A 13963-nucleotide genomic window follows, 5' to 3' on the forward strand; every position below is an offset into this window, starting at 1 on the left:
GAGCAAGGACCGAAAGTCAAACACGTACAAAGATAACTAGTACATGGACTAGTAAACAAGGTGAACACACAATTATACTAGCAGATTACTCAATCACAAAGCAAGATTTCGATGACAGTTATTTCTCATAGCATAAAGATGGAGTAGAAGCAGTAGAGAGCGGCAGCAAGAAGGATTTAGAGAAGTGGAGTAGCAGCACTAGGGGCGAGGGGAGAGGAGCAGCAAGGACGAGGAAAGGAGGCGGCGATAGCAGCATGTAGAGCAGCAGAGTAGCGTGGCGGCGCAGGCGTGCAACCACGACAGAGTAGCGACAGCAGGGTCGCGTGGGCGGGGTCGGGGCTCAGCCGGCGGTAGGCTGAGCGCGATGCGCGGGGCGAGAGCAGAGACGGGGGCGGTGCAGGCGGGGCGAGGGCGGGCAGCAGCAGGGTAGGTGCTCATCCAGTGCAGAAATCAGGGGGGATTTTGAGCGGGCATAGGATGCAATAGGGAAGGAGGAAGGGGGAGGGAGGAGGAAGGAGGGGTGGTGGCTACCTGCCTATGGACCGGTCGCCGACATAGCTTCGGCGGCGGCGTTCCTGAGCGGGGGCGGCTGCTCCGGGGATAGGGAGGGAGGCACTGCGGTGCCGGAGTCGGGGCCGCGGAGGCTGGGCGTGTGTGGCTGCCCGGCTCGAGGATGCAGGGCGACGGCGGTGGAGCCCGAGGAGGCAGGGCGGCGATGGTGGAGCGGGCGGTGGAAGGAGGGGGTGCGCGTGAGGGTGTGGCGAGGGGGGAAGTGGATCTGGCGAGGGAGGGACGAAGGGATCGGGCAAATTAGCTAGGGGGACATTACTAATGGCGCACCCCCTGGCGGTGCGCCATTAGAATGTTTTTTTGATAGCAATGGCGCACCCCCGAGCGGTGCGCCATAAGTAATCTTTTTTTGCAAAGCAATGGCGCACCAGCCAGCGGTGCGCCATAAGTAATTTTTTTATTATTTTTTGTTGCATCTAATAATTTTTTTAGAAAATGCATATGAATATGAAACAGTAATACATTTTTATAAAAACAGTAATAATTTTTTTAAAAATATCATCAAATTTGTTATTTGAAAATATCATCAAATTTGTTATTTGAAAATATAATCAAATTTGTTTTTTTGGATTTTTAGTTGCATTCATTTGTGACGGTGGAGCGGGGGAGGGTCCAGGTGGGATCGAGATGGAGGGGTATCGAGATCGAGATGGAGGGGGAATCGAGATCGAGATGGAGGGGGATCGAGATCAAGTGTCCTCATGAATTCAAAAAGTGCCCATGAAATTTAAAAATATTCATGATATCAAAAAGTGCCCATGAAATACAATCGAGAAATGAAGACTACGATTTAAATACAATCCATCTTAGCTAGCTATCTGTTCACAATCTTCTTGCCCTTCTTTTTCACAAATGGAGTTCTTCTGTGGAACAGACGTCCTTTAGGTAGGGTGGTCCTGCTTCTTCTTGTGGTGTGTGCTGCTACTTCATCGTTGTCGTCATGTTCGATCTTCGGGTCGTCGTACTTGTCGAAGTCTTGCTCATTGGCTACTCCATCCATTCCGATGATCTTCCTTTTGCCTCTCCTCACGACAACACGACTGGGCTTTGACGGGTCGGTAATGAAGAAGCATTGGTCCACTTGGGAAGCTAGTACCCATGGCTCAATTTTCGCGGTGACGTTTGCGCCCGCGGTCTTGGTTTTGGCTTCAGGTATAACCATGGTGGTGAAATACCGGTCTTCTTTTAGGACGCTCTTGGCCCATCTGACACGGAACATCGGGACCTTCTCTCCAGCGTAGCTCAGCTCCCAGATCTCCTTGATCCTTCCGTAGTATCTTTCCTTGTCATTATCAGTGTAGGATTCCATCGTTACCCCGGAGTTCTGATAACCATCGCTCTTCATGTCCTTGTCCTCGGTGTAGAATGTGTAGCCGTTGATATCGTACGCCTCATAGGTCATCAGGTTGTTCTCGGCGCCCTGTGAGAAGGCGAATATGAGTTGTTCTTCCGCGGAAGAATCCTCATGTAAAGGGTACGACAGAAGCTTCTGCTTGAACCAACGCGTGAAACATGAGTTGTGCTCTTTGAGTATATCTCCGTCCGTCCTCTGTTGGCCTCGGTCATTGTATGTCTTCTCAATAAAGGTTTTGTGCTCTACCACCCAAGGATCGACCACGTCTATGTGTTGTAGCGCGACTAGGTTTGCTCTTTCAAAGTCGACGAGTCGACCCTCGAAGTCAACATGCATTTCGCGGCGACCCTCACGGTGACCCCATCTAGCGAGCCTGCCGAGGTGCCTGTTGACGGGCAGACCAACGGGGTTCTCGATGCCTAGATAATTCGTGCAGTAGGAGATGCACTCTTCGGTCAGAAATCCCCTGGCTATACTTCCCTCTGGACGTGACATGTTGCGAATGTATCCTTTGATGACACCATTCATCCTTTCAAACGGCATCATGCTGTGCAGGAATGTCGGCCCGAGTTGGATGATATCCTCCACGATATGGACCAGCAGATGCACCATAACGTCGAAGAATGCGGGCGAGAAGTACATCTCAAGCTCGCATAGTATCACCATGATCTCTTCCTGTAGCATTCTAAGTTTCCTCACGCCAATTGACTTCCGAGAGATGACGTCGAAAAAGTTGCATAGGCCAAATAGCGTTTCACGGACGTGCGCGTCCATGATCCCACGGATTGCAACTGGAAGTATCTGCATCATCAGCACGTGACAGTCATGAGACTTCATCCCGCTGAACTTCTACTTCGCTGGGTCTAGGTATCTTCTTATCTTCCCCGCGTAACCGTAAGGAAGTTTTACTCCTAGGAGGCAGGTGAAAAACTGCTCGATCTCCTCCTGACTTAGAGTGAAGCACGCGGGAGGGTAGTCATTTCTGGTCTTCTTGGCCTTTTTGCCTTTGCGATGACTTTCTGTGTCCTGCTTCGCCTCATCATCATCATCATCATTAGCGTGAAGCTCCTGCCTGATGCCCATTGATTTCAAGTCTGCCCTTGCTTTCGGCCCATCTTTGGTCCTCTCTGGCATGTTGAGCAGGGTACCAAGCAGACTCTCGCACACGTTCTTCGTGATATGCATGACATCAAGGCTGTGAGGCACACGGTGGATCTTCCAGTACGGCAAGTCCCAGAAAACAGACCTCGTTTTCCATACCTTCAGCAGCGGCTCTGGCGCCTTTCGCTTCTTTCCCGGCTCTGGTGCCTTTTGCTTCTTTCCCGGCAGTGGGCAGTCTTACCAATTTTTCAATAGCTCGTCTATTTCCTCGCCGCTCCTCGTACACGGGCGTTTTCGGGGTTCGGTTTCACCATCGAACAGATCCTTGCGTTTCCTCCACGGGTCATCGTCGCGAAGCCACCTTCGATGTCCCATGAACACGGTTTTCGAAGACCCGGGATCTCTATCTAGCTGGCGATACGTTGTGTCATCCATGCACCTTACGCATCCAGAAAATCCGTGGACTACCTGCCCCGTGAGATATCCGTAACCGAGATAGTCGTGCACCGTCGTGAGCAGTGCGGTTCTCATAGGGAAATATTCTTTCTCTGCGGCGTCCCACGTATTGGCTGGCGTTTTCCACAGCGTGTCTAGCTCCTCCTTCAGCAGCCCCAGATACAGATTGATGTCGTTCCCTGGTTGTTTCGGCCCTTCAATTTTGTGAATGTACTTCCTCTTCATGCACAACCAGGGGGGAAGGTTGTACATCCACACAAACACAGGTCAGGTGCTATGTGTGCTTCTCTAGCTGCCAAACGGATTGACTCCATCGGTGCTTGCGCCCAGCACGATGTTCCTTGGATCCTTCCCAAATTCTGGGTATTCGAAGTTCAACGCTTGCCACTGGCTCGCATCCTTAGGGTGACTCAGCATCTTGTCTTTTTTATTTATCTCCGGATCATTTCCGTCATCTTCCCGCTTCTTCTCCTCCCTATCCGCGTGCCAACGCAGGAGCTTTGCTACCTTAGGGTCCGCGAAATACTGCTGCAGACGAGGAGTGATTGGAAAGTACCACACTAATTTTCGAGGAGCTTTCTTCCTCTTCTTGTATCGAGTGACGCCGCACACCGGACATATGGTAGACTCCGCGTGCTTGTCCCGATAAATGATACAATTGTTCATGCACACATGGTATTTCACGTGCGGTAAATCCAGAGGACACATGATTTTCTTCGCCTCCTCGAAACTGGTCGGGCACTTGTTCCCCTTGGGAAGACGTTCGTGCCAGAATGACATGTTCTCGTCGAAGCATGCGTCGGTCATTTTGTGTTTTACCTTCATCTCCAGAGCCATGAGCGTTACTTTCAGGCGGGTATCCTCGGGCCTGCATCCTTCATACAATGGAGTAACCGCGTCTATCTCCACTTGATCCAGCTTGGCTTTCTCTCGGGCGGCAGCTCTTGCGTTATCCGTCTGCTTGAGAAGCAGCTCTTGAATATGAGGGTCCTGCACCCAGCCTCCATCGTCGTCTGCTCCGGCATCTTCATCTTCATGATCGCGCCCTTCGTCTTGATCTTCCTCATCATCATGTACGACATCTTCTACATGATGACTGTGTACAGCATCACCGTCGTGATCATGTCCTGGAGATTCTTCGTCTTCTTGCCCGCCCTCGCCGCGGTGGTACTTGTCTTGTTGCCCTTCCTCATTTCTTGCCCGGCCCCCATGGACGACTTCATAGTCATCTTCATCACCTTGCCACCGATAGCCATCCATGAAACCACGCAAGAGCAGGTGGTCCCGCACCTGCCCGGAATCCGGGTCCGCAATAAGGCTCTTCAGCTTGCATCTTCGACACGGACATCTTATCTCCGTCTCGTTCTTTTGAAGCATCTCGGCCTTCGCGGAGCTCAAAAACCTATTCATGATGCCTTCAGTCATCGTGCGGACCATGGTCGCCTGCGGGGTAGAGCAAAACAATATTTTAGAACCAAGAAAATTTTTGGCATGACCTTCCCTAAAAATAGGACCAAAAAGAATGCATAGTGCCAAAATTCTCGCCGAAACGGAAATGAATCAAAACATTCCGGCAAAAAATTGGCAACTATCGCATTTCAAATACCGGTACCTTCAAACACAAACATATATGCAACACCACAAACACATGCAACACCACAAACATACATAGATCTAGCTAGGCCACAAAAAGTGCATGTGCACGTTGTTGGAGCGAGCTAGGGAGAAAAAAAGTAGATCTACATCATGAAGATAGCTTTCCCCTTACTTACCTATCAAAAAAAGGTAATTTCACCACTTAATTTTGATGAATCTATGGTGGAAATGAGGTGAGGAGGAGTAGGCAGCCGAAAGCTTGGAGAAGGAGGTGGAGGGAATGAAGTGGGGAAAGTGAGTGGGTAGGTGTGGGGCTGTCCAAAATATCTTGTTGGGGTCCCAGGTTACTAATGGCGCACCACCAGCAAATGTGCCATTAGTAACCCTGGTTACTAATGGCGCACCTGCAGGTGGTGCGCCATTAGTAGTTTTACAAAAAAGTAAAAAAAATAAAATATATATACTAATGGCGCACCGGGTAATAGTGCGCCATTACTAGTTTAAACTAGTAATGGCGCACTGTGAAACGGTGCGCCATTAGTAGTTTTGCAAAAAAAAAGAATAAAAAAAATTACAGTAATGGTGCACTGTTTGCCTGGTGCGCCATTACTAGTTAGAACTAGTAATGGCGCACTTCGACCTGATGCGCCATTAGTTTGTATGGAAAATGGAAAAAAAATTAATACTAGTGGCGCACCCTGTTTCTGGTGCGCCATTAGTGTCTTCCACACTAATGGCGCATCACCAACCGGTGCGCCATTAGTATATAGTAGTGGCGCACTGCTTCCATGGTGCGCCATTAGTATCAATCCTATCTATAGCCCTTTTCCTAGTAGTGCGGGTAGGGCAATGAATGCTTGTGTGTTTGTTTTTACTTGAGGGTCAGGTGTGACACGGGCGTCAGCAGTTGCATTTTGAGTGTAATATAGGCAGACAACAGAGTCATTTCACTATTCCCCTTCCCTTCAATTTTTAGTGAGGTTCTACCCGAAACAGAACCCTCCAAAGCGAAATTAGTTAAGCCCAAGCCCATAACTCAAAAATGACTTCTTTACATCTTTTATGGCTTGTTTTGACAATATGCGCTGAAAAGGCGGAATCGAACTGGCCCTTAACCTGCAATTCAATTGTGCGTGCAATGATGAATCACTCCTGCTTGCTATCTGTACATTTAGGCATCATCATACATGGCATAACCTAATACATGTGCGTTCCATTGTAGAATCTGGAATATGCAATGTTTATGTTAGTTCATACGTTGCACATGATGTTCAAATGCCCCTTAAATCTGGTCAGTCAAGTGATGGTCATTAAGCCTCCTTCTTTGCTTCTTTTCTTGATATGTAATATTTGCTCACACATCTGTTCAATTGCTTGTTTGCATCAGCCAGCCATACTACGACTGTTTGCTTTGATTACTTGCTGTTCTTGACCTAACACCCTAACAAAGCTAGTCAACGATTTAAACACTAAGAGCTGCTGTAGTGGGGCCTTGTCTGACTCATAGGTGATATAAAGGTTTGGCTTTACACTACAGTAAGCAAGTATGTTAGGAAAGTATGCATATTTATCTTCCAAGGAGAGGAATAACTAGTTGACATAGTTATGTGGTGTTGTTTTGTTATAATCTCATCCTTTTGTGTTCACAGACTGGAAAGTATGCATATTTATCTTCCAAGGAGACGAGTAACTAGTTTGTGTCACCTTGCAGAGGGGGTGCAATGAAGATAAGATTGAGGATTTCCAAGTACAAGATGTTAGGAAGGAGCCTTGCAAGAGAACTAGGAGCTGCGCTGAGCCTCTTCAACCTGCTAAGGTAAGTCACTGTATGCAACTCAACAGTTCAATTCCTTGTTTGTTTCAGGCATAGTTAATTTTCTCTTTTCAATTGCTTTATTTGTCCTTAGTTAATGAGATGCCCAAATAATCATGCCTGATGTTCGGTACTTGTATCACTATTAGTTGACATAATTAAAGGCCTTACCATTTAATTACTCTACCGAAGTGTGCCTGAAGCTTTGAAGTCTATTAACAAACTATTATTGCATGAGGCTCACAATCTAGTTTATACTACGCTAATGATTGCATAGTTTTGCCTACTGTAGTATCTTTGTATGAAACCCTCTGCTATTCATTATGCTCCCTAAGACTTTAATTGAGGCACAGAATGGCCAACTGCTTGCTTACTTATACGCAATGTGCTGTCTAAATTTGTAACTTGTTTGTGTTTTCGATTGGGCCCCAACATCATTCTCCTCTGGTGAGCTAAGAGGGATTTCTGTATGCAGGCTGCACAGACTATCTTTTTTATAATTTTTAAAATATCACCTGCTTATGCTTCATGATGTGTAACATTTTTTTTGAAAGTGACGTGTAACATTATTGTTAGTCCTGTTTTCCCATGTAGTACAAAATAGTGTCTTGTTCGCTTCACTGTTGTAACTATATTTTTTCCCTAGTCATGTGTACTTACAGAAACATTTCAGGATGAAGTGACATCAACACAAAGATCTGCGAGCAGTGCGGCATGGCCGTTACCAAATGATTATGGATTGTAATTGGAATGTGCTGATGTTCTCGAGCATCAACTAGAGGTGGCAAGACAACGTGTACATGATTGTCAACGTATAATCAACAAGTTGAGACTAGACATGCAGGTATTAGATGCAGGAGTCAAAAAATGAAACAAGACACTGAGGTAACCATGAAGGAATTGGAGATTTTGCAGACTGAAATTTGTGCTATCTGAATCCGGCCAATCCTATTTTCTGAAGAGATTATAGTTTAAATGGAGTTAAGTTGATGCGCGTCCATGATGTATGAGCTGTATTTGCCCAGTGTATGTAATTTGATGTTTGTGTATGCTTTATTATCACCTGTGCCGAACCATAATGCCCAGTGGGTATAATCGGATGTAATTGATTTATTGTATAGGGTAGGATTATTCTACCTTTCTATGCCTTGATCTTTTTGTTGTAATAGTGTAGGCTTTTTAGAGGTGATAGTATTGAGTAGGATAATTCTTTGAATATGCTATATCGTTCAAACGGGGGCCAATTCGCCCGACCATGGCCCTTCACGGGCCGTCGGATCCATGGGCCTTCTACATCTCGTAGGATCCATGGGCCTTCTACGTCTCATAGGATCCATGGGCCTTCTATGTCTCATAGGATCCATGGGCCTTGTACGTCTCATAGGATCCATGGGCCGCCGGCTCATTTATGGGTCTTGTACAGGCCTTTAATGGGCCGTAGACGGGCCTTTAATGGAAATCGTACGTTTTATGGGCTGACCATAATGGTCCGTTAATAGGCCGTATTTGGTGATGCTATGAAAATGGCCCAACAGACTAATGGTCCACAAACGGGCCGACTGTAACGACGGGCTGAATTTGGCCCATAAACAGAAATTGACAGTAACGGGTCGTAAGTAACCGAATGCTGCAAATGAGCCCAAGAATAAATGGGCCCTCAGAAGGCCGAAAGTTAACTTGGGATGGAAACGGCCCAACGGAATAACGAGCCGTTAATGGGTATAAAGTGATACACTATTCATTATGGGCCAGTTTCACCACGGGCCGTTAATGGGTGTAAACTAATACAATGTTCATTACGGGCTAGTTTCAGCATGGGCCGCTAATGGGCCAAGAGTTACAAAGGGCATCATATGGGCCGAAAGACGTCATAGGCTATACATGGGCTAGAAGTGAAAACGGGCTGGAATCATATTGGACGGCCCATATGATGCTACTGGGCCTAATTCGGATAGGGCTTAACGGGCCTTGGGTTAGCGGGTTGTAAATGGGCTATATGCGAACAGGGCGTTAACAGGCTTTCCATGGGCCGGCCTGCCAGCTTTTCACCAAGTCAAATGGGCCGGCCTTTTCACAGGAATGGGCCACTGTTGGGCCGTGCCATGTGTCGATGTATCATAGGCGCCTTCTGTCTAGTGAGTGGATGACATCTGTCCCAACGATGAGCCGACATGTGTTTCCTCTAGCCAATGATGATTTTACACGTGGAAAATCCCCATTAGTCGGGGCTGTTAACGGGTTATCGGATCCAAAACCCGACCCAATAGCTTAACGGCGTTCCGTTACGGTGGATGCCACGTGTCGGTCACCCTTGACGAAAGCACTTCTGTGACTCGCGATTTATTGTCATGGAAGTGGACACTTATGTGATGATAATTTTGGTAATGTCATGGAACACTTATACGACAGCACAGGTATGACTATCTTGATTATGTCATAAATTTTTCATGGATGTACATGCATGACAAAAAAGCGACCTACTGTGACAAACACGTATCATCACGGAAGTGTATTTTTTTGTAGTGATAGAGGGATCATAAAGCAAAACTCAAAACTAGATCAGGCCATAAACTTTATTCTACTAGATCAAGATATTACCAAAAGGATCGAACTAAGAAAAATGGTAAAGATAAAAGTGATGGTGATACGATACCGGGTCACTCCCCCAAGCTTGGCAGTTGCCAAAGGGAGTGCCCATACCAGATACTCAATTCTTCTTTCTTGGTGGAGAAGGTGATGGTTTTGTTGATGGCGTAGGCTTGTCGTCCTTCTTCCAAGGCATAGTCTCACCATCATAGAAGGATGATCGAGTCTCCTCAAACCTCAAATCTGCAGCCAAACTCATCCTCTTGAATCTATATTCATACTCATAATTTTGATTTTGCAGGTCATAGATCTGGGCTTGGAGGTGCTCGATTTTCTCATGAAGCTTGAAGATGGCCTCCCCAATGTACTTGACGTCCAGCTTGTGGTTGTTGGTGAACTCCGTGATCATAATGTGATTGGAATCGAGTCCACGCTCCACCATCTCCTAACACTTGAAAACTTCTTGCTCCAATGCCTCGAGCCTTGCCTCCGTACTTCCGGTCTTCCTTGGTCCCTCAACATCGTGGATGTGCAACAACCCCTCACGCATCTCAATGGTTTGACGGTGTGGCAGCACCTCCGCGAGGTAGGGGTTGATGACCTTCTCAAAGAACTGGTCCTTGGGGGCACTTGAAGACGACATGATGTCCTGGATCTGTCAGAAAAACAGCTCGAAACAAAGACGAGATATTTTTACATGATACGGGAGTCAAAACCTCCAGGAGATTATATAATGAATTTTTACCGACCAAATTACGTAACATGTAAGAAAACGGAGTCCGGAGAGCGCACGAGGTGCCCACGAGGTAGGGGGCGCCCAGTAGGGTAGGGTGCACCCTCCACCCTCGTGGAGGCCTCGTGTCCTTCCCGGACTGCTTCTTATTTTTCTAAATATTCCAAAACGAAGAAATATTGCCTTAAAAAATGTTTTGGAGTCGGTTTACTTACCGTACCACATACCTATTCCTTTTAGGAGTCTGAAACGTTTCAGAAAGTGTCCCTTATGTATTCCTCCGGGGTTACGGTTTCAATAACATTGGTTTCAACATTTATGGGATTACCTGAGATATAATGTTTGATTCTTTGACCGTTCACCACCTTCGGATTTGTACCTTCGAAGTTGTTGATTTTTATGGCACCGGAATGATAGACCTCCTCGATAACGTAAGGACCTTCCCATTTACAGAGAAGTTTTCCTGCAAAAAATCTTAAACGAGAGTTGTATAGCAATACATAATCACCTACATTAAACTCATGCTTTTGTATCCTTTTGTCATGCCATCTTTTAACTTTTTCTTTAAACAACTTGGCATTTTTGTAGGCTTGGGTTCTCCATTCATCGAGTGAGATAATGTCAAATTACCTCTTCTCACCGGCAAGTTTAAAATCATAATTGAGCTCTTTAATAGCCCAATATGCCTTGTGTTCTAGTTCGAGAGGTAAGTGACATGCTTTTCCATAAACCATTTTATACGGAGACATACCCATAGGATTTTTATATGCAGTTCTATAGGACCATAATGCATCATCAAGTTTCTTGGACCAATTCTTTCTAGACCTATTGTCAGTCTTTTGCAAAATTAATTTGAGCTCTCTATTACTCAATTCTACTTGACCACTAGACTGAGGGTGATAAGGGGATGCAATTCTATGATTAACATCATAATTAGCAAGCATTTTACGGAAAGCACCATGAATGAAATGTGAACCACCATCAGTCATTAAATATCTAGGGACTCCAAATCTTGGAAAAATAACTTCTTTAAGCATTTTAATAGAAGTGTTATGATCAGCACTACTAGTTGGAATAGATTCTACCCACTTAGTAACGTAATCAACAGCAACTAAAATATGTGTATATCCATTAGAGGTAGGAAAAGGTCCCATATAGTCAAAGCCCCAAACATCAAATGGTTCAATAACGAGTGAATAGTTCATAGGCATTTCTTGACGTCTACTAATATTACCAATTCTTTGACATTCATCACAAGATAAGACAAACTTACGTGCATCCTTGAAAAGAGTAGGCCAATAAAAACCAGATTGCAATACCTTATGTGCAGTTCTATCTCCAGCATGGTGTCCTCCATAAGCTTCGGAGTGACACTTGCGTAGGATCTGTTCCTGTTCATGCTCAGGTACACAACGTCTAATAACACCATCTACTCCTTCTTTATAAAGATGTGCACTACTAGGGAAAACCTTATACACAGAATTTTAGCAGCAGCGCGACACAAAAAGAAGCGCTACTGCTAATTAGCAGTAGCGTGGGTTTTTACCCCTCGCTACTACTAAGTTGATAGTAGTAGCGCGGGTTTTTAACCCTCGCTACTACTAACCGGTCTCTATCGTGCTCCCCGACACATGCCATAGTAGTAGCGAGGGGTATAAACCCGCGCTACTACTAAGTTGATAGTAGTAGCACGGTTTTATACCCCTCGCTACTCCTAAGTACGAGGTAGGTGAAGTCGCCATATCCTCGGCCGAATCCCCATCTCCTCTCCCAAATCCCTCCTCTCTTCCACCATTCTCTCCTCTCACTTTCCATACGCTCTCACATGGACCTCTTTCCCATGCGCCCATCCATCTCCGTGGCGCCAAAAGAGGCCACCGCCTCGCGCCACCGGCGTCTAGGAGCTCGCCGATCTTCCACCGACGTCTAGGAGGCCGCCGCCCCACGCCACCACACCGGAGCACCTCACCACCGGCGACTAGCTCTGCTGCTCCCTACATCACCTTCCTCTCTCCCTTGGTTTTCCTTTCCTCTCTCTCCCTCTGGTTTGACTCACCCTCCCATGTCCATGCCCGTGCAGGTCGTCGCCATGGACGACCCGGAGCTATCTGGCATGGTCAGGAAGAGGAGCCCCATGCCGCGGCCTGGCGCTGCCATAGAAACGGGCCCTCTCCAACAGCCACTGCTGGATCTGGTCTTCCGCTGTCCGTTCATGCCTCTTGCGACGCCAATCATCGCTAGATCGAACCACTGCTACCATTGACAACACGCACGGGATCGAGATTTTGTTTTATTTTTTAAAGTAATAGCAGTAGCGCGAGATATAAGACCCGCTATAGCTAATTAGAAGTAGCGTTGTTCGCAACGCACGCTACAGCTAACCATGTATAGCAGTAGCATGTGTCAACACGCGCTACTGCTACAAGTTAGCTGTGACGCCGTATCAGTAGCGCGGGCACCCGCGCTACTAATACACCCAAAACCCGCGCTGCCGCTAGGCTTTTCCCTAGTAGTGGTGGGTCATCCCAAAAGTAATGTCTCAAATCATAGAAGAACTTTTTCTTTTGCTGGTATGTGAAACTAGGTGGTATGAATTTGGCAACAATGTAATTAGCATAATCAGCATACCATGGAGCAGTATGAGAAGCATTTATGACATTTAATTGCTCATCAGGAAAGCTATTATCAATAGGTAGTGGGTCATCAAACACATTTTCTAACCTAGACAAGTTGTCTGCAACGGGGTTCTCAGCTCCCTTTCTATCAACAATATGTAAGTCAAATTCTTGTAGCAAGAGAACCCATCTAATAAGTCTAGGTTTAGCATCTTTATTTTCCATAAGATATTTAATAGCAGCATGATCAGTGTGAATAGTTACTTTAGAATCAACAATATAAGGTCTGAACTTATCACAAGCAAATACAACTGCTAAGAATTCTTTTTCAGTAGTAGCATAATTTCTTTGAGCATTGTCTAGGGTTTTACTAGCATATTGAGTAACATTTAATTTCTTATCAACTCTTTGCCCTAGAACAGCACCTATAGCATAATCACTAGCATCACACATAATTTCAAAGGGTAAATTCCAATCAGGTGGCTGAACAATAGGTGCAGAGATTAATGCTTTCTTAAGTATTTCAAATGCTTCTACGCAATCCTCATCGGAGGCAAATGGTATATCTTTTTGTAATAAATTAGTCAGAGGCCGAGAAATTTTTGAGAAGTCCTTAATGAACCTCCTATATAATCCGGCATGCCCAAGGAAACTTCTTATACCTTTGATGTCCTTGGGGCATGGCATCTTTTCAATAGCATCAACCTTGGCTTTATCAACTTCAATACCTCTTTCAGAAACTTTATGCCCCAAGACAATACCTTCATTAACCATAAAGTGGCACTTTTCCCAATTCAAGACAAGATTAGTTTCTTCACATCTCTGCAAAACTCGATCAAGGTTTCTCAAGAAATCATCAAAAGAAGATCCATAGACGGAGAAATCGTCCATGAAAACCTCACAAATCTTTTCACAAAAGTCAGATAATATAGCCATCATGCATCTTTGAAAGGTTGCAGGTGCATTACATAAACCAAAAGGCATATGTCTATAAGCAAAAGTACCAAAAGGGCAAGTAAAAGTAGTCTTTGATTGATCCATGGCTGACACAGGTATTTGAGAGAAACCAGAATAACCATCTAGAAAGCAAAAATGTGTATGTTTGGATAATCTTTCTAGCATTTGATCGATAAAAGGTA

Source organism: Triticum urartu, chromosome 4A (genome assembly GCF_056163025.1).
Source record: "Triticum urartu cultivar PI428250 chromosome 4A, HENAU_Tu73, whole genome shotgun sequence".
Lineage (NCBI taxonomy): Eukaryota > Viridiplantae > Streptophyta > Magnoliopsida > Poales > Poaceae > Triticum > Triticum urartu.